Source organism: Camelus bactrianus, chromosome 1 (genome assembly GCF_048773025.1).
Source record: "Camelus bactrianus isolate YW-2024 breed Bactrian camel chromosome 1, ASM4877302v1, whole genome shotgun sequence".
In the NCBI taxonomy this organism is placed as follows: Eukaryota; Metazoa; Chordata; class Mammalia; order Artiodactyla; family Camelidae; genus Camelus; species Camelus bactrianus.
In genome coordinates, this window is record NC_133539.1 from 11,736,514 (window position 1) to 11,755,156 (window position 18,643).

At 44.9% G+C, this 18,643-nt stretch overlaps 1 protein-coding gene across 1 annotated transcript in view; it reads left to right on the forward strand.

Moving 5' to 3' along the window:
- The first annotated feature begins 3,469 nt into the window (after window positions 1–3,469).
- TIAM1 (TIAM Rac1 associated GEF 1) overlaps window positions 3,470–18,643 on the forward strand; it is a 244,681-nt gene continuing 229,507 nt past the window's right edge. The window contains exons 1-2 of the mRNA XM_074360728.1: window positions 3,470–3,545; window positions 4,514–4,680. The gene's annotated coding sequence lies outside the window, so the exon portion shown is untranslated. The remainder of the gene's footprint in view (window positions 3,546–4,513; window positions 4,681–18,643) is intronic.

Here is an 18,643-nt window from a genome sequence, read left to right on the forward strand (position 1 = left end):
AATTCACTCTTCTACTGAGCTATACCCTCTCCCTACCATGTCTGTTTTGATGCTTTATGACCCAAGACCATTTGTAGGTTTGTTCCTCTATTCATCCAGCATTACATTTAGCGTGTGCCCTCGCTCTAGTTCGTGTGCATTCAGAGACAGATGCATCCCCGACCCTGGAGTACCTAACATGGTAATCGGAGACATAGCCCAGGGTTACAGACTTAGAGTTCCAATGTCAGCAGGCCTCCCCAGCATGTGGGTTCCATGCTGTCGCATTGGCATTGATAATTAACATTGCCATCCTTGCTGCTCTCTGGGCCTGTGGAACTCTTATCACCAATAGCGTCTCTCATAACTTCTCTGGATTTTCAAAGGATGGCATCAGAGGTACCTGAGGCTGATCACAGTGGTCACAGCCACCAGGAGTAACCATCTTGTCCTTCCTCTCTTTCTGGGCCTCCGTCCGTCAGCCCCACTGCTCTCAGAAATGCTTAAAGGACTGTCTCACTCAAATCTTTATGATGAAAATAGCTCAGTCCTTGCCAGGAGGCACACTGCGTGCAGACATGCTGGAGAACAGCTCTCTGATCACTGAGATTTTGTAGTCTGAGAACTAAAATGTTGGATCCCCAAGACTGGCCAAGCCTTATGACACAGCTCCTTCAAGGTTTACCCTAAATAACCCTCCCCTACCCCATGATGTCCTCCCCATGATAGAGAACCAGTTACTGTATCACGGTACCCTGTTCATTATATAGTACGTGTCAGAATCTGAAATGATCTTGTTTATTTAGTAGTAACGATCTCTTCCCGCACTCTTACAAGTATTGACTCGCTGGATCCTGGCAACAGCCCCGTTGGGGTGAGGTTGGGGATTGAGCTTGTCTCGGGATTCCAGGAGAGGCAGTCTGGCTCCAGAGTCCAGCTCCTAGCCACTACGTGTGTGTTTCTTGTGTCTTTACCTATAAGAGTATCAGTTCTGTGGGGGTCATTTTTCTTGGTACCAAGAACATTGGTTCTTAGTAGGCTCTGGAGAGATGGTGAATGAATGAGTGAGTGATCAGTGTGCAGTCAGGGAGATTTCCTTGAGGCAGCCAGGCCTGTGCTGATGAGTCCAGGAGCAGCCAGGCAAAGGTGGGTGCAGGTGGAGGTGCAGGACATCCCCGGCAGCAGTCACGGATGGTGTGAGCTCAGGCAGGAAGGGGCCATGTGCTTTGGGGTTGCTGGAGAGGGACTTGAGAGCCTAGGCTGGAGAAGTAGGTAGATGGGCATCTCTAAAGAGGACTTTAGAGATATTCATGTTGAATCGCCAGTGGAATCTTTCTAAGTGTGACCAGGAAGCCAGCTTTGTTAGAACATGAGGGTACTTGTTAAAAATACACCCTCTGTTGCATCAGAGACTAGGGTGGCGGCATGCATAGGGGTCTGTATTCTAATGCTCTTGCCCGGTAACGCTTATACACACAGATGTGTAGGGACCACTGCTTTGAGAAACAAGACAACTGCTAATAATGTCTTAGCATTATTTTCATCTTTCAGCATTTCTTTGCAACTATCTCCCACCCCTACACCCAGTCTAAAATGAAGCTGTAAAGTAACATGCGTCTTTAGCATACTTTCCTTCTGGTCATCCTGTCTTAGTCAGCTCGGGCAGCTGTAACAAAAACATTGTAGCCTGGGTGGCTTCAACAACACGGCTGGGAAGTCCAAGGTTAAGGCACTGGTGGATTTGGTTTCTGGAGAGAGTCTTCTTCCTGGTTTGTAGAGGGACATCTTCTGCTGTATCCTCATATGAAAGAGAAATTCTCTTTCTTATATCTCTTCTTGTACGGCCACTAATCCCACTCATGAGGGCTCCACCCTTATGACCTGATCACCTCCCCAAAGTCCCCCTCCCAATACCATCACACTGGAGACTAGGGCTTCAACACATGAGTTTGGGGTAGGGGGTGGGTGGAACACAGGCATTCAGTCCACAGCAATCCTTTGTGTGTTTACGTTCTCTTGTCTGTGGGGCTGGTGCTTGTACACTGTACCAGTGTTCTAGGGCTGTTACAGTAAATCACCACCAACTTAGTGGCTTACAACAGAATTTCATTCCTTTTCATTTCTGGAAGCCAGAAGCCCAAAATCTAGGTGTTGGTAGGGCCATGGTTCTTCTGAAGGCTCCAGGGAAGGGTCCCCTTCTTAGCGTCTAGTGGCTCCTGGCAGTCTCTAGCATTGCTTGGCTTCTAGCTGCGTCAGCGAATCTCTGCCTCTGTCTTCACATGACCTTCTTCTCTTTATGTCTTCTCCTCTCCTGTTTTTAAATTGACGTATCGATTTACAATGTTGTGTTAGTTTCTGGTGTACAGCATTTTGATTCAGCTTTATATATATATTTTCTTTTTCATATTCTTTATCATTATAGGTTATTACAAGACCTTCTCTTCTTTCAGTGCCACCAGTCACTGGATTTGGGGCTCATTCTCATCCACTGTGACCTCATCTTATCTTCATTACATCTGCAAAGACCCTATTTCTAAATAAGACCACATTCTGGAGTTACATGGACATAACCAGGTGGACATGAATTTTCAGGGACACCATTTAACTAACTACTTAGAAGTTTGAGTTCTGAAGGCAATTCTACTTTGTCAAGCAAAGATTTGAGAAGTATAAACTTGGTCGAAAGCACCTCCACCAAATAATGGTAACAAGAACAAAACAGCAAGTCAGGCAGTCCTTTCAGTTCTAAATTGGTGCCTCATTTTGGACAATCTTGCATACTTTACTGAGAACCTATATTGAATTCATTTGTCTTCAGGGTCTTTAAGTTGACTTGCATACAGGATGCTGGAAACATCTTTCACAAATGTCCCTTAATAAGCCTCTCCAAAATAGTTTTTCACACTCAATTCCTGAAGATTTTGGGAGCCCATGTTCACTGGCATCCAGAGGGGGTGTCAGGAAAGTGGGAGGCTCTGGCCCCTGGGTCTGTCCTTGGGCACTGTGGCTGATGTCAGCATCCTGAACCATGCTTGCTGGCTTAAAGGAGTTTTGTTTTTCCTTTCAAATCCTGTTTTCTGTACCATGATATATTATTACGTGACAAAGGCAGGAGAATGCTTGTGGCCCAGTCTAATCCTTTTACCATGTTCTCAGGTAGCTCAGCCTCTCCTGATAGATATTTCTCCTAAAGTCGCCCCTTTTGAAAATTGCATAGTAGTTCCTTATAAGGATGTAACAGTTTAACTCATTTCCTCTGGCTCAATATTTAGTTTTCCAGTTTTTGGTTTTCTTAATTGTGGGGCTTATGAACTTCCTTATATATAAACCTTTGCATCTCTTCTTATATCTTTAAAAATTTTAGATGCAGATTTACCAGGTCCAAGGGTGTGAACCTTAAATACGTCTAATGCATTTTATTGCTGAATTAGTGTCCTGAGAGAGTGTTTTCAAGTGTTGTCATATGGAACGTATGTAATTGTCTTCACAGTTCCCTTAGAAGCACTGAGGAGGTTTATCTGTTCACAAAGGGTCAAGGTCTTCGGGAAGGTGGCACTTAGCTCAAGGTGGGTCTTCTTTTCTTTGAATACATGCTTCAAATGGCCCGTCTGACCTATAGGATACTATGTTTAGCGAAATCAGTTAGAGAAAGGCAAGTTCTGTGTGCTATCACTGATATATGGAATTTGAAGAATAAAAGGAATGAATAGAACGAAACAGAAACAGACTCACAGATATAGAGAGCAAGTGAGTGGGGAGAGCTCTGGGGGCGGGGTAAGATAGGGTTAGGGATTAAAAGGTCCAAACTACTATGTATAAAATAAATAAGATACAAGGGTATTTTGTACAGCACAGGGCATGCAGCCAATATTTTATAACTTTAAATGGAGTATAATCTATAAAAATATTGAATCACTATGTTGTACCTCTGAAACTGATATGATATTGGAAATCAACCATACTTTAATAAAAAAATTTAATCAGACAAAATAAAATAAAGCATCCCCCCCCCATTTTTATTCCTCCGTTGTTTAATGATGCATCACTTACTTCTTGGTCCTGGTGAACCTTTTCATCATTTTACTTTGCTTCCAATACATAGATTTCTTACGCATTCATGGACAGGTAACAGAATTAACAGTAATGATTCCAAGAATAATTCCCCATTGTTGAGTGCCATCCAGGTACTGGGTGCATTCATGAACGATCTCACTTAATCCTCATCGTGCAGAGGAGGACGGAGGAGGCCAGAGGTGTTTAGTGACTTGCTGGAGGCCTCAGACATGGTTGGGGCTGAGCTGGTTCCAGAGTGGGGGGCTGAGGGGTGGCTCCTGGCCAGGATGCCGTGGGGCGCTGGTCTGTGCTCTGGGCCCGGCCGGCCGTGTCTGGGGAAGACCGAGGGAGGGTGCAGAGAGCGGTATGCTTGTACCTTCAGCCGTGACTCAACTCAGTGGAGGAGCTGGGAGGCCAGGGACACAGCTGGGCTTCAAAGCCACCTGCGTGTGTAACCTTGATCCCCCTTTCTTTTGTTCAGCGGCAGGTAAAGAAGGGACAGTTCTCAGAGGCCTCGCCACGCAGCTGGCTGCGAAGGGCTGCCCTTTGAGACCGAGTCCTGTGCGGAGTCCTCAGTGCTGGCCAGCTGCCTTTCTTCTCTGGCGGTGTGTGTTTTCTCCGCGTTTTCTGGGGAGCTCCCACGAGAAGGTGGGTCTCAGTCTCCTTTTCATTTCGGGTGACCTCTCTCACTCCCTGGGCTTAAAGCTGGACTCTTGCTTGACTGGCCGCTCACATCTGCTGTGGAGATGACCTGAAAAGCCGCAGAGACCTCTTCTTTCATCTGGAGTCACGTGCTCTCCCTCGCTGGGGCCGCTGCTGGGCTTCTGTCCGCAGCCGCTGGGCCGGGGGAGGTGGACATCCCTGGATGTTCTTAAATCCATGCTGGTGGCCGGTGCCTAAACCGTAACTCCAGACCGCAGCTGTGTGGTCCCTGCGTGGATGCTGGAGAGCCTTTTCCGGCATGGCCCCTCTGCTCCTGTCTTGCTCTCCCACAATCTGTCTCAAAACAATAGCCAGAGGGCACCTTTTAGATCAGACAGTGTCACTCTGCTCAAAACCTTCCCGTGCTTTCCCGTGCACGCTGCCGCCCCCACCCCCACCCCCATCAAAACCAAAGTGTTTACAGTGGTTTCTGGGGCCCCAGTAGGAGCTGCCCCCTCCCCTCTGCTGTTCCCCTCTTACCTCCTCCCCTTGGCTGTGGCTCAGACGTACCAGGCAAACTCCAGCCTCAAAGCCCTCGTCCTGACCTCCCCCTCTGCCTGGAGCTCTCTTTCCCTGGGAGCCATGGGGGGTCCCCGCCACCCCTTCAGGTGTGGGTTCTAGCGTGTCTCCTTTTCAGTGAGACTGTCATCCCAGGTCACCCTTCTGAAAACCACCGTGAACACGTCCTCCACCTCCCTGACTCCGTAGGTAGAATGTGGCTGGGAGTGTCTGCAGCATCCGTGGGGACCGTAGGTGTGCTGACCTGCAGGTGTTCTGGGATGTCCTCGCCTCTTCTCTGCCTCCTTGGTGGCAAGAGGTTTCTTCTTGCACGTGGCAGCAGAATCCCTGTTACAGACCGTGCGTTTCATTTCTGTGATCTGTGGCAATTCAGCTCCAGATCAGGGTCTTTGCTTGCGTTCTGTTAAATGTTAATTTGATTCACTTTAGAGGCTGCTACCAGGTTCCTCAAATCGTCCGCCAAGTTCAGAAGCATCAGAAGATCCTTGCAGTTCTAGCCATGAAGCCCTCTTAGGCTATTATGTCTGTTTGTAGAATTTAACTGTCTAATTAGTGATGGATGGTGGTGAAACATGTATGAAATAAATCCTGAAGTGTATCTTGGCTTTATGGAAAATTCTAGGGCTCACAAACCAACAGAAGGTTAGTACTCCTTGGTTTGGGGGCCTAGATTTCAGATAGAACGTTTGTTTACAAATCCCCAATAGCTGTGAAAGTCCTCACTCTGCTCCAAGCAGCTGTTTGCAGGGGTCTGACGAGATTCCAAGGTGGAACAGAGGGTGCATTTGGACTCCCCACGCTTTCCCAGTGTTTTAATTGAATTTACTCATTTCTGATGTGGCTCTGTATCCAGTGATTGTTTACGGTGGGTGGAGCAGCAGAGTTGCTGCTGGGGATGCTGGGGATGATCACTGCGTTGAGTTCATAATTTGCTGGAGAAGACTGATGCAATGATCAATCATTATAACTTAAGCCTTAATCTGTGTCAAAATGTAAGCAGAGTGGGGTGAAAGCACTGAGCAGGGAACCACTTTTGTCCAGGGACTAAAGATCACTTTGTGGGATACACAGCCCTTGAGGTTCGGATCCTGCAGGGTGAATAGAAGATGAGCAAGAATTTGGGGTAGGAGGAGGCAGGGAAAGCGTGCAGGACTAGGGGAGCAGCACGAGGGCACTGGTGAAGCAGGAGGATGCTGGGCTTGAGGGGAGAGGAGGACTGGTCCCATGCGGTGGCAGGTGGGGTTTGTGAGGGACTATGTGGACGGGAAAAGGGAGAGTTCAGTGGGGGTCCTGTGGTGGAGCCCTTTTTAAAGGTAGCATGAAGGAGTTTGAATTGTACTAGCAGAAAATCAAAACCCACTGAAGAGTCTTTGGGGATGGGAGGATGACACCTACCATCTGTCTTGTAGAGAAATCCCTTGGGTGGCATCAGAAGGCCGGTTGGTTGGTGGAGCCAAACGCGGAAGAGACAATGTGAAGAAAGCATCCTGTTGGGTCACGGCCAGAAACAAAACAAGAGAGGCCAGTATTCTCCCCAAGTCACTCAGAGCTTAAAAGACCAAATTCCCTTCCCCAGCAGTAAAATGCACTCACGGGGACCTTGAAAGGAAAGCAATATGAAGAAAAGGGAAGGGATGCTGAGAGTCTAAACCCAGAAGAGGCAATGTCAGTCCCATCATCCCAACATGGGATGGAGGAGAGAACAGTCTGGGTACCGAGAACAGCAACCTGGGAGCAGGCAAAGTAGTGCATTTTAGTTGCATTGGTTTCTAACATCAGTAATTGATCACCCACGCGCCTGATTCCTGGATTAGAAACGGGAGGGAGGGTAGGGGCACACACCTCTCATTTTTACACACTAGTGTATGGGTTTTGAGGGAACATCTTGAATGGCTGTGATCGAAGAAAGTGGTTTGTTAACTAACTCAGTGGGTTTGCTTGATGGTGACTTAGTTTTCATCTTTGGGAGGAACACATGCTTCAGCAACAGCCGTGAATATGATTACTGATGCTGTTAATAAGATAATCAATACTGTAATATTACTGTCAATTCCAGCTAACTTTGCTAAAAATTCCCAGCCTTGTGCGAAGCGCACTGTAAAAGTGTCTTAGATGGAACGAGATCCTCTTTTACTGAGCTGAAGGGTAAGGAGACCTAAAACCGAGGCTCTCCCATGTGTTTTGTATCAGGTGCTAAGTTCACGTTAGTTTTAGTTTTACTGGTGGAGGGAGTCGCTCATTGCTGGAAGAATCACACAGAACATTCCCCATCTCTCTGGGGTGCACCTTTCCTCGTGCCTTCCTGCCTTCTCGGACCCGTCTGACCAGCTGACCACGTCGGGCTTTCTCGGAGCCACTCGCGGGAAGGCTTCTCAGAGGAGCTGGCTATTTCGAGTCAGGGCTTGCTTTCCCCTCCTCTTGTGGGCGGTGTCTGTCCGCCAGCACATTCCAGGACTGAGTTTGGATGATAGATTTGTTTGGACGTGACCTTTCCCAGTTCCTCTTCCCTGGATTTCTGCCTGCTGAGGAAATGATCCTCAGATCCCATCCATCTGCACTGGTGGCAACAGAAGAGAGGATTTCTCTTTCCTGTGGTCCAGGTCCAACTGCGCAGACACCTGTCCTTCAGAGGCTCGTATTGTTCTGGTTGGTATCCCCTCCCGCCGCAGAGACTTGTTATATCCTAGTTCTGGAAGTCATCAAGTTGGACGTGAGACGAGGAGGAGGCGGCGGAGGGTCCTCGGCTGACCTGGGAGGCTTTTATTGATTGCGCTCGGGACACATAGCAAGAGCTGTTTCTCCCACCTCCATCCCTCCGTAATTGGTCCTGCTAGGAAGCGTTTCCCATTTGCGGTTGATTTATCCTGAGAGCTTTTCATGTCCTTTGGGATGCTTCACTGTTGGATTTGAGAAGGAAAAGGACAGCTTCTCTTTCAAGTCTGATGAAAACCATCTGAGCCAAACATGTGGACACAGGCAGTAGATTTATGCTTTTCTTATGGACACTCAACTACTCCCCTGGCTGTTAAGGAAATCCACACGAGGAAGGGGGGCTGTACATCGGGATTCTCAGATCGTGCGTCCTCGTGTTACAAAGCAAATGAATCCTGACCATTTCTGAGGCTTGTCAAAGTTTTTCCTCCGCGGCTCTGGAATTTTCTCTCTTGTGCTTTCAGAGTGGCCAAATCCATGGGCTCCCGGGAGCTTCGCTCTGGAGAGATGGCTGATGTGGGGTGAAGTGTGGAGGTTGAGGAGCCAAACCATAACTCTTCTTTTAGGCCTTTGCCATCTGCCCAGTGTCTTGTTTGCAGTCTCCGTGAACTTGGAAGAAGGCTCCCTGAGCACTGCTCCCATCCATCCACCCCGGTCGTTCTGCGGATTTCCAGATGTTGAACTTGGGCAGGTGACGTAACCCCAGCTGGCGTTGCGGCGGGGGCCGGCCAAGTCACACTCCCGACTTTGGGACTGGATCTCCATCTCATCTGGAGGCAGGAACCCTGTGGGGGAGGCGGTGCCTGGTTTGTCTGTTTGCATGTTCTTTGCCTGGGCCTTCCCTGAAACTGAGCTCTGGCCCTGGTGTCAAGTATAAGCACGTGTGATGAGCAGATGCCAGCTCTACACAGTACGTTTCATTTCATCTGCTTATTTTGAAGAAGCAGGATGATAATCCGTGTTGTAATAGCCCTTTCTCAGGCGTACACAGACGGGGGCCTGATGGGAGGGGGGACGATGTCCTCTCCAATGAGATGGGTGAGGAAGGTACCACCCAGACACAGGACTGAAGAAGGAATATTATTATTCTGATGATCATCATTTTTTGTTTGTTTTTGTAATTAGGTTTATTTATTTATTTACATTTGGAGGAGGCACTGGGGACTGAACCAGGACCGCATGCATGCTAAGCATGCACTCTATCACTTGAGCTATACCCGCCCCCTGATCACCTTGTTTTTTGAAAAGAACGGATGCCACACACTTTCCAGTGCTGCCCAGTTCTGCGTTATGCACATACTTAGACGTGATACCCAGGAGTTGGCAAACCACAGGCTGCAGGCTAGATCTGACCGGTCACCTGTTTCTGTAAATAAAGTTTATTGGCACATGGCTCCACCCATTCAATTACTTCAGCGGCTGCTTTTGTGCTTTGTGTGGCAGGAATGACGGAAGGAGCTCGAAATAGTTCCTCCCTGGCTTCTTAAAGAAAGTTTGCTGATCTTTGCTTTCCATCCACCCTTACCTAGACAGAGAAATGTAGGACATCCCCTTTTATTTAAAATCTCTAGTTTTTAATATCTGCTGCTTTTTCTTATTATTATTTTCAGTTTAGCCCACAGCTCCTCCTCGTCCTTCTCCTCTTAGCTCTCGGATTATTTCAGGAGTTCCATTTTCGGTGGAATGCTGTTTCCCTCTTGAGGACGTTTGAAATTATGGGGTGAGGAGCTTTTACCACTGGGAGCCACCTCTGGTATTGCAGAGGCTGGGAGAGGTTCTCACTGATCCCCAGACTGCAGGACAGCCCCACCCGAAGTGCCAGAGCACAGTCACTTTGAGAATGACTTACTTAGTTTTTGGTTTTGTCCACAATTTAAAGTTTTTCACGGTGTCTTTGTAACATCTCCCAGTGATGAGATGGTCCTTAATACTTTACATTTCAGATGCTTTTATGCTCTTGTGTAAGTTACTGTCAGACACAGGAGACCGTTGGGTAACTTACCTGCCTGCTGATGATGTGGGGAACTCAGCTGGACTGCTGTCTCTCTCTGTTTTTGTTTTTTTTCTCTCTGTCTCTCTTATGAACACACGCCTACACCCTCCACGCCGCCTTCTGTCCACCCTAAAGACTCTGCTTCAGTCAATTCCCAGGACAGGATGTTCCTTTCATTTCCCTGTCTTGTGTAGTGCTGGAGAAATCTTGGATCTCATTCTCTCTCTCATAGGAATTACCAGCCTTTGTAAATCCTGCTTTAAAAAAAATAAAAAGTCTTCTTAACTCTTCACCCTCCTCCCCCCGCACCAAGCTGGCCCTCTTTGCTTCTGGGACCAGGCTTATAGCTCTCAGCCAACAGAAGCCAGCTGGGCTCCCCCTCTGATGAAGGAGGCCTGGATAGATGTGTCCTACAGCCCAGAGACAGCAGCAAGGCTCCCCGAGAGATGGAGAGAGGGGCAGGGGTGTGATTGTAGGAGGGAGGGGGTTAGCAGTGTCTCACAGAGTATCTTAGGGTGGAGTTTGGTGGTGGCCCACGTGTGGAACTAAGAGCGGAGGACCATCATGCTTGGTATCCGAGTAGCACAAAGTCAGTGCAGGGTGGCAGTGGACCGTGGAGCCTCCGTCATCCTAGAGAGATGTGGGAGCAGGAGCTGAAGCAGAGCTGGGCGGCCTGTGAGAGCCCAATTCTGAGACGTTCAGAGAGACCTAGGAAGGAGAAAGTCTGAGTTTCTGCCATTTGCGTGAAGGGTGATGGACATGGGTGGGTGAGGAAGCAATGTGTTTGAGACATCCTTAGGACCACCACCCTGCTGAAGTGTAGGGGACACTCGAGTAACACACACAGTGGGTCTCCTGTGGCCTAAAGCGTTGGTGTGCAAACTTTAGCATGTGTCAGAATCACCTGGAAGCCTTGTTCAGATGAAGATTGTCCCGCCCCTAGGGTTTCTAATTCAGTAGGTCTCCAGTGGGGGTTCAAGAATTTTCATTTTTAACAAGTTCCCAGGTGACGCTGATGCTGAAGTTCTGGGGACCACACTTGGAGAACCACTGGCCTAAGCATGGAAAAGCAACTGTGAAAGCCATCCACAACGTGGAACTAAGCCAAGACATGATTGTAAGATGGAGAGCCAAGCTGACTGTACCTCAAAAACAGTAATTTGGTCCCCATCAGGTGATCACTGTGTCTGAAGTTCTAAGTTCTAAGAAGGGTTAAGAGAGTTTAGCCAAAATGCGATTGAGCAATAAAACACACTGGTAGAGACTTTCATTAAAATCTAATTCCTCTGCATTTTGGGAGTTTATTCACTATAAACAGGAAGAGTGTTTCAGAACTGAGTTTTGGCTCTTTGTAATTTTGAATCCTTTTAGCTGACTCAGTAAAGAGAGCCCCTCATTTGAGCTTTTATTTATGAAAGAAGATAATTCAAGGGCCTGAGTGGCCACCTGCTTTCACTCTCTGGCTTTGTCTTCTCAATATCAGGGTGGCTGTTTGATGTCAGTGGGCCTACATTTTCACTTGACAAACTCTCGTTTCTCCTCTTTTTATTTTTGGTTGTAACAGATACTTGATATAAGATTTGTACACAAATGTGAAAATAATTAAAATGTAAACAAAGATGACAGATAGTCAGACACATAATAAACAGCATAACCGTGCGCTTCAGAAAAATCCTGACCGCTCAGGATTGATCTGGAACAAACTCTAGGTCTTTTTCTTTTTTTTTTTTCCCCTCATGGGCTGAAGATTATTTACTGGGAATTCAGAAAAACTGCATCCTTCACATGACCCTCAGTTCAATTTCCTTTGTACTTCATTTGGCTTCGTTGTGCTGCAAGTTTTCTGTATAATTTTAGAAATACACCTAATACGCATTTTGGCTAAGTACCAAGTGTTAAAGTCAGTTTTCATTTGAAGCAAATACTGCAGCTGAATATCACCATTAAAATTTGAATGCTAGGCCTCAAGGTCAAATAAAAAATTATCAAAACATTTTTAAATTACAATGACTAAAAATTGTAATTATTTTGTTAACATTTGGAATACTATAGGATTGTAATTTTTTAGTACTCTCAGCTACTCAGCACTACTAAAATGATCCCCAAGTTCAACTGAAACTGTAGGTCTTTAAAAGAACTGACATCTGTGCCCTAAGTTAGGATTTACTTTCTGTGAGGGGGAGATACAGCAAAACTGCCAGGAGCCTTTTAAAATGCAAAAGTGAGACTTCCTGAAGATCTCTTATTTACTTCTCTGTTCACATTAGGTGGATCTGTCATTCACTGAGTCCTTAAAAATCATGATGAGGATTGATTTGAGTGCAAGCAACTCATCTGAAAAGGAGGATATTGAAAACCTTGACCTTGAACTTGGAGCCTGCTTACCGGTGGCTCAAGACATTGACTTTCAGGTTTACCCTGGGTCCTGCCTCAGCCCCAGTGGTAGCCCTAGGGCTTGGGGCTGAATAAGACTCTGGGTCCTTCGGAGCTACATTTATTTACACATCGTTGGGATTTTGGCCAAAGTTTTCAGACTTCTCCATGTGTGGGTCTCACCATCTGTGAACCCCATTGATGGTGTGTAAATTAATAAAGTGCTCTGTGAGCCCAGGATGAGAGACTTTTGGGGTGCCAAGGGGAATCATAATAAATAATATTAAACAGCTCCAGGGATTTTAGCAATATTTACAATTTTGGCTTCACACACACAGGGATTTGGAATCGTTTTTTATAAAAGCGGCTTGAAAGTCATACATCAGGCTTCCTTTGTGTGATTGGCAACATTTCAGACACCACAAGGATTCCTGCTTCTCAGCCTTGTTTTGTGTGAACCCTGTCTGTATGGGCCAGAACTCTGCCCCCAACACAAGTCCTTCCTTTGCTGGTCATGCCTCTCTCCACCCCAGAGATGTCGGTAGTGGGTGACCATGAACGTGTCCTCCGGGGATGAGCGACAAGTAGGAAAAAGAATGGCGTAGCCAGTAGTTTCAGTGTTGTTGGGGTGGCTGGTGTTTTGATAGAATCATCTGCGGAACTTGAAAAACTCGTCCGGTGGCCCCGGGTTTTGCGAGTGACTGTGCACTATTTTGGGGAATTTGTTGATTTTTCAGGTGAAAGGTGAATGAGGGAGGGGCAGGGTGATACATTCCACTATGACTGTCATGTGTCTGCTCTGCTGGGGTTTTGTCCAGACCTTTAGATTGCTCAGTCTCAGTCTTTCACCTTCTATGACTCAAGGTCCTCCGTGAAGCACTCAGGCTAAGAAAAGTGTTTCTTTGGGCTGAGGACCCCCGTGTGGTCTAATCCTTTACTCTCCCTAGACTTGATAATATGTGGATTATTCTACAATTATAACAGCAGCTTCTTGTATCTTAGATTCATAAAGTTTGGGACATAGGTGCTCAATAAAAATGTATTGCATTAACAATAACAGTAATAATAGACAACCCTTGAAGGGTGCTTGCTAAATATCGGGCACTGTTCTGCACCTTTGACACATATTAACTTACGTAAATCCTCACGAGCATCCATCCTGTGGCAGGATCCTAATTATTATCTCCATTTCACAGGTGGAAACTGCCACTGAAAATTTAAGTAACTTGCCTGAGGTGATGTGGGTAGTAAATGGTGGGCTATGTATACAGGGAGATGCTACAGGGATTCAGTTCCTCCCATCAAATTCTTTGATCTTAATTGTGCTGCAGGCCCAGTACTAAACTTCCCACAAATCGAAGAGATTATAGAGATGCCTGGATTTTGTCTTAGAAACTGCTCAAGAATGCCAATATCAGAGACTGTAAAAGTTTCTTTAACAAGTTTAACTCTTAAGCCAGGGGCTCAATTTGTGTTACCTGACACTTTGAGGTGGGGTGAGGGTGGAGAATATGTATATATTATATATTATATAATATATTATAATTATATATGTATGTAAAGCAGTGTGATCTCCAAGGGGATTTACATGTCTGGGCACCTTCGAGAAGAGTCTAGGATGACAATCTTTTTGAGTACTCCCTGTGTTTTGAATTTCATAGGAGCTAATTCTTTAGACTTTTATAGCCAAACTAGTTGAGGTTCATTCAAGTTAAGTCTTGGGAGGACGGAGGTGAGTTTTGTGGGTGAGAGATTCTGCTGGTTTTGCTTTTCCTTAATCATCTTCAAATGTCCCTCTGTTACGTGTGTACTGGGGGGAGTGGGTTGGGGAGGGGCTATTAGTGGCACAGCAGAGCCAGGAGTTCAGCAGGGAACTGGTCCACGGTGGAATTAGGCTGAGGAAATTAACTGCCTTGGACTCCTTGAAGAGAGTATAAATTCTGGTGGGGACGCCCCCTTCCAGGCTGCTACTCCCAGGACTAGGGTGATGTGTTCTTAAAACTGTATCTGGAAGTTTTGAGGATCGATATTAGAAGTATTAGAATCTAGGAGGAAAAGGGAACTGCTAATATGGGCAAAGCCCTGCAAAACTAGCAATAAATGTGATAAATGACTTTTCTTTTTGACCTAAATTACAGGTTATAGACTCACAAGACTCACATTATTTTTCAGTAACACAGACGTCCTGTGTACCCATCACTCAGTGGTGACATCTTGCTTAGCTAAAGTGCATTATCAAAACTAGGAAATTGATATTGGCACCGTACAATTAACAAAACTACAGATCATACTGGAATTTCACTAGTTTTTACATGTACTTAGTTTTTCTTTCTTTCTTTATTTTTTGCCAGGACTTAGTGTATATAATTTGACCAGTGTTTCTTGACAGGCAGGAGGACCTTTGACTAAGACTGTATTCAATATTTTACAACAGACACATGCCTTTTAATTTAATGCTGTTCGCCTGTTTTTAACCTGGCAAAGGGATGAATGGAATGTGAATTTCAGCAGCCGGGTTATGGAAGTGAAACCAAGCCATTTGGTTATTTTCATTTATGACCTTGAACTCTTTGAAGGATGTTATCTCCATTTCTGTTGCCTTTACAGAGGGAGGAGGATATTTTCTAGAGAGAAAGGATAATTCAAGGTCTTGGTGTCGTACAAAGAGCTCTTGGAGGGAATGATAAACAGACATTGTTAACCCGGGAAGAACGGGGAGATTTTGATTAATCAGATAAAAGGTATGGGCTGATGGGACTCAAAGATCATGGATGCAATTTCATAGTAACTGTTAGAGTGGATTTACTTTTCAGATGACAGCGCTGGAGGAGTTGGGGCTACATGGCAGCTGCCTGGCTGACCGTGATTAATTGCTCCTGCCTCTGCAATCCCATCGTGCTTTGCTGAGGCTTCCAATTAGCCTCCGTCACTCTCTGCCCTGGAGCCGAGCTGTTTGTGGGGGCGCCTGTCTTCCCAGACGAGGGATGATTCTTTGAGGGCAGGGACTGTCTCATTCAGTTTTTGACTTTTCTCCTCTTCCCTTTCTCCTAGAATCGAGCAAGATGCTAGCACACAAAGGCTCTCTATTCCTGTGCCTCCAGATTATTCCTTATTCTAGCTTCACTTCTTTATGTATTTAACCAGGCATCTATCTGCATGTTATGTGTATTTTAAACCCATAAGGCTTAATCCATGATAGATTATTGTGTAATTTGGGGCCATCATGAGTCAGGCTGGCCTTGGTTCTCTTGGAACAGCATTAAACAGCCTGAAAGCTTAGTTGATTTTTGTCTACAGAAAAGCAGTGGAAAGTTCTTGTTGGTTGTTTTCCTTATAGCATAAAAGTTTTGAAAAAAAGATATTCATCTTTTCTGCTTAACTGTTAACACCTGGGAGAATTATTTAACATTTTTCTGACTCATGGCCGCCTTTTGGGGTTGGGCTTTTAAGGAGTTGGCAGTGGTCTGTGATTGTGGCCTCTCCAAATTGTCAGCGCTGCTGTGGGCCTTGTCTTCTCTGAGACCTACAGGAAAATAAGGTTTGCAGTCACCTTTTCTAGTAGAGCAGTAACAGGGAGGCAAAATAGTATGTCTTGGGGATTATATGGTTATAACGAAATGGAAAGAAGTTCTCAAATAAACTCATGGAAACACGGCGTTACTGAAGAGAGATGAGAAAATACTGTGGGTAGCCAAGGACGGCAGTAGAAAAATCAGGAAGGGATGCCATTCTTACATTTTTCAGAGGCCCGTGTAGTCTATAAATTTTGCTTTTCTCCACGAGACTCTGCTGTTCTCTTGCCTCTACTAGCAGACTGGCTTCCTTGATCTCTGGTTTCTCAGATTCTCAGATTTACTGCCTGCTGACTGGCTTTGACTTGGTACGATGTTGCAGCACCGCATGGTCTTTACCGTAGATAGCTGTCTTGGTCTCCCAGTGTCTCAATTCCAGATTTTTCAGTGAGAGTCTGTTTGGCACGTACGGAGTCCTGTATCCATCTCTGGTCTACCCAGCTGTTGCTGGGATGAAAGGGTCATATGTGCTTTGGATAGTCCCAGACACGTCCAGGCAGGCTCTCAGGAAGGCAGAGTTGGTGGGAGGCAGTGATTGGCATGGCTGTCATATCCCAATCAGGGAACAATTCCCCATTGTTTCTGTTTGGCTCTTGGTTGCATTAGAAAAGCAGAGCCCATTTCTTTTTTGGCTTTGTCTTAGCCTCCCACATTTCCCAGTTGGAATTTCAGGTCTAGGCAGCTGACCGAGGGACTGTTTGTAGGCAATGAAGAGGTGATTACTAACACTAGTTAATTCCAGGGGTGGTTGGATCCCTGGCATCACCAATCAGTACTTTTTAAGAAATACTTTAATTCATGCCTTTCAAATAAATTAATGCGTTTGAATTTATGTTTCTATTTGCACTTGTTTACTTTTGGAGTTCTTAACTTAGACTTAAAAAAAAATTCGTACTTGTGGTTCAAAGATTCCAATTTTATAGCCAAGAACTTCTGGTGCATGTTGAAGTCTTTGAATGACAAGGGTACAGTGACAGGATGACAAGAAGGAGAAGAGGGGTGCAGAAGATCTGAAGGCCTCATCTCCCCACTAACTAGCTGTGTCACCTTGGTAACTTAGTTCTTTGAAGCTCAGTTTCTTTATCTGTAGAATGGAGTAAGAAAAGCATCCATCTCATAATGTTGTTGAGAGGATTATTCAATATATTATCTCATTGAATTTTATGTCATTAAATTTTATATTGAATTTACTTTGAATTACATTGCATTTACATTGAATTTTATATCATCAAGTATTATATTATTTGAAGGACAATTTTCAGACACTCAAGATGTGGGAGTGAACAAAATACACTAAGATCTTACCCCCCTGGAACTTATATTTCAGTATGTGCTGTCATCCCTCTAATTTGTAAATCAAAGAAGCGTGGTATACTTACCTTTTTTCCAATTTTATCAAAATTTAGTTGTTTTTTTTTTTTAAAGATAAGGCCATATAACAGACAGATGGGCTTATTTGTCTTTTGAGAACCCAGGTATGGGAGTGTATGTGTGTGTAAGTACCATCAGGAGCCATCAAAACCCAGGAAAATGTCCACATGTTTTGAGAAAAGGTTTGTTTCTCAAGGCAAAAGTTAAATGAGTTTTATTTAAGTTAAGGGAATAAATCAAACTTGCAGGAGACCTTTATGAGCTGGTATCTTGGCTTTGATGACCCAGGGAAAGACATTTCTACTTGTGCAGGGGGGTAACTCACTTTGCTTTTATGAAACCAAAGTTGAAAATCTTAATGGGTTTTAATAACCCTAAAAGTCATATTGAAGCTTGGACAATTTCAGATAACACCTCTTTTTAATTGCTATGGGTTACTCATCTCTTGGGCTATAGCATATATCTCAGGAGAGAAAATCCTCCATTTTTCAAATTTTCACATTTTGCAACCTTTGTCATGAGACACAGAAACTTTTGGAGATGAGCTGTTTTAGATGGAAAGAAATTTCCCCCCACCCAGTGTATCCAAACAAGTCATCCTATGTGCCAAAGGAAGCAATTTCTTTTCTTTGCTTTGTGATTTGAAACAATAGTGTATTATATACAATGATTTAAGTTAGTTGACCTAAGCTTTAATTTCTTCTTTGTTTAGCATTTATAGATTGTTATTCACCCTAAATCCACTGCAGTTTGAAGTGGTACAAAGAATTTAACGATCCACTGGTTGAAATTTTAAAGAGAGAATTTATTCAAGCCAGTATAAAAAGGAATTTCATTGCTTTATAGATAAACTGTATGTATATCTGCCAATGTTGTGTCTAAAATATTAGAGGAAGATCTATAGTAATAGAAAGTTAGTACTTTTTTTTTTTTATCACACGGAGTATTAATGAGGCAAGCAGCCAATTCCATCTTGTGGAATTAACTTTGGCTTTGCTGGTTCTTTGTAGTTTCTGGCAAAGAGTGTCTTTAATTGTTTGAGAAAAGACAGAGCTTGGTGACAAGAGATATGGATGTTTACATCTCTGTCAATGACACAAGGTAAGTGATAAGTTCCATATTGTCATGTCCCACCAAGTAGTTCCCCCATGTGGCCAAGGCCCTTGTCATTATAATTGGTCATAATTTTTCTCCTTCACTGAGGGAACACCGAGTAGTTATCGGACCCAGGAACCATGAACATTGCTTTGAGGATGGTAGAGTTCTGCCTCGGCAGGATTTCAGGACTGATGACAATCCCCCCAGTTCCCCTTGTGCCCAGCTACATGCTTAGATGTTCAGATGTGAGAAAGAATAGAAAAGATGCGGG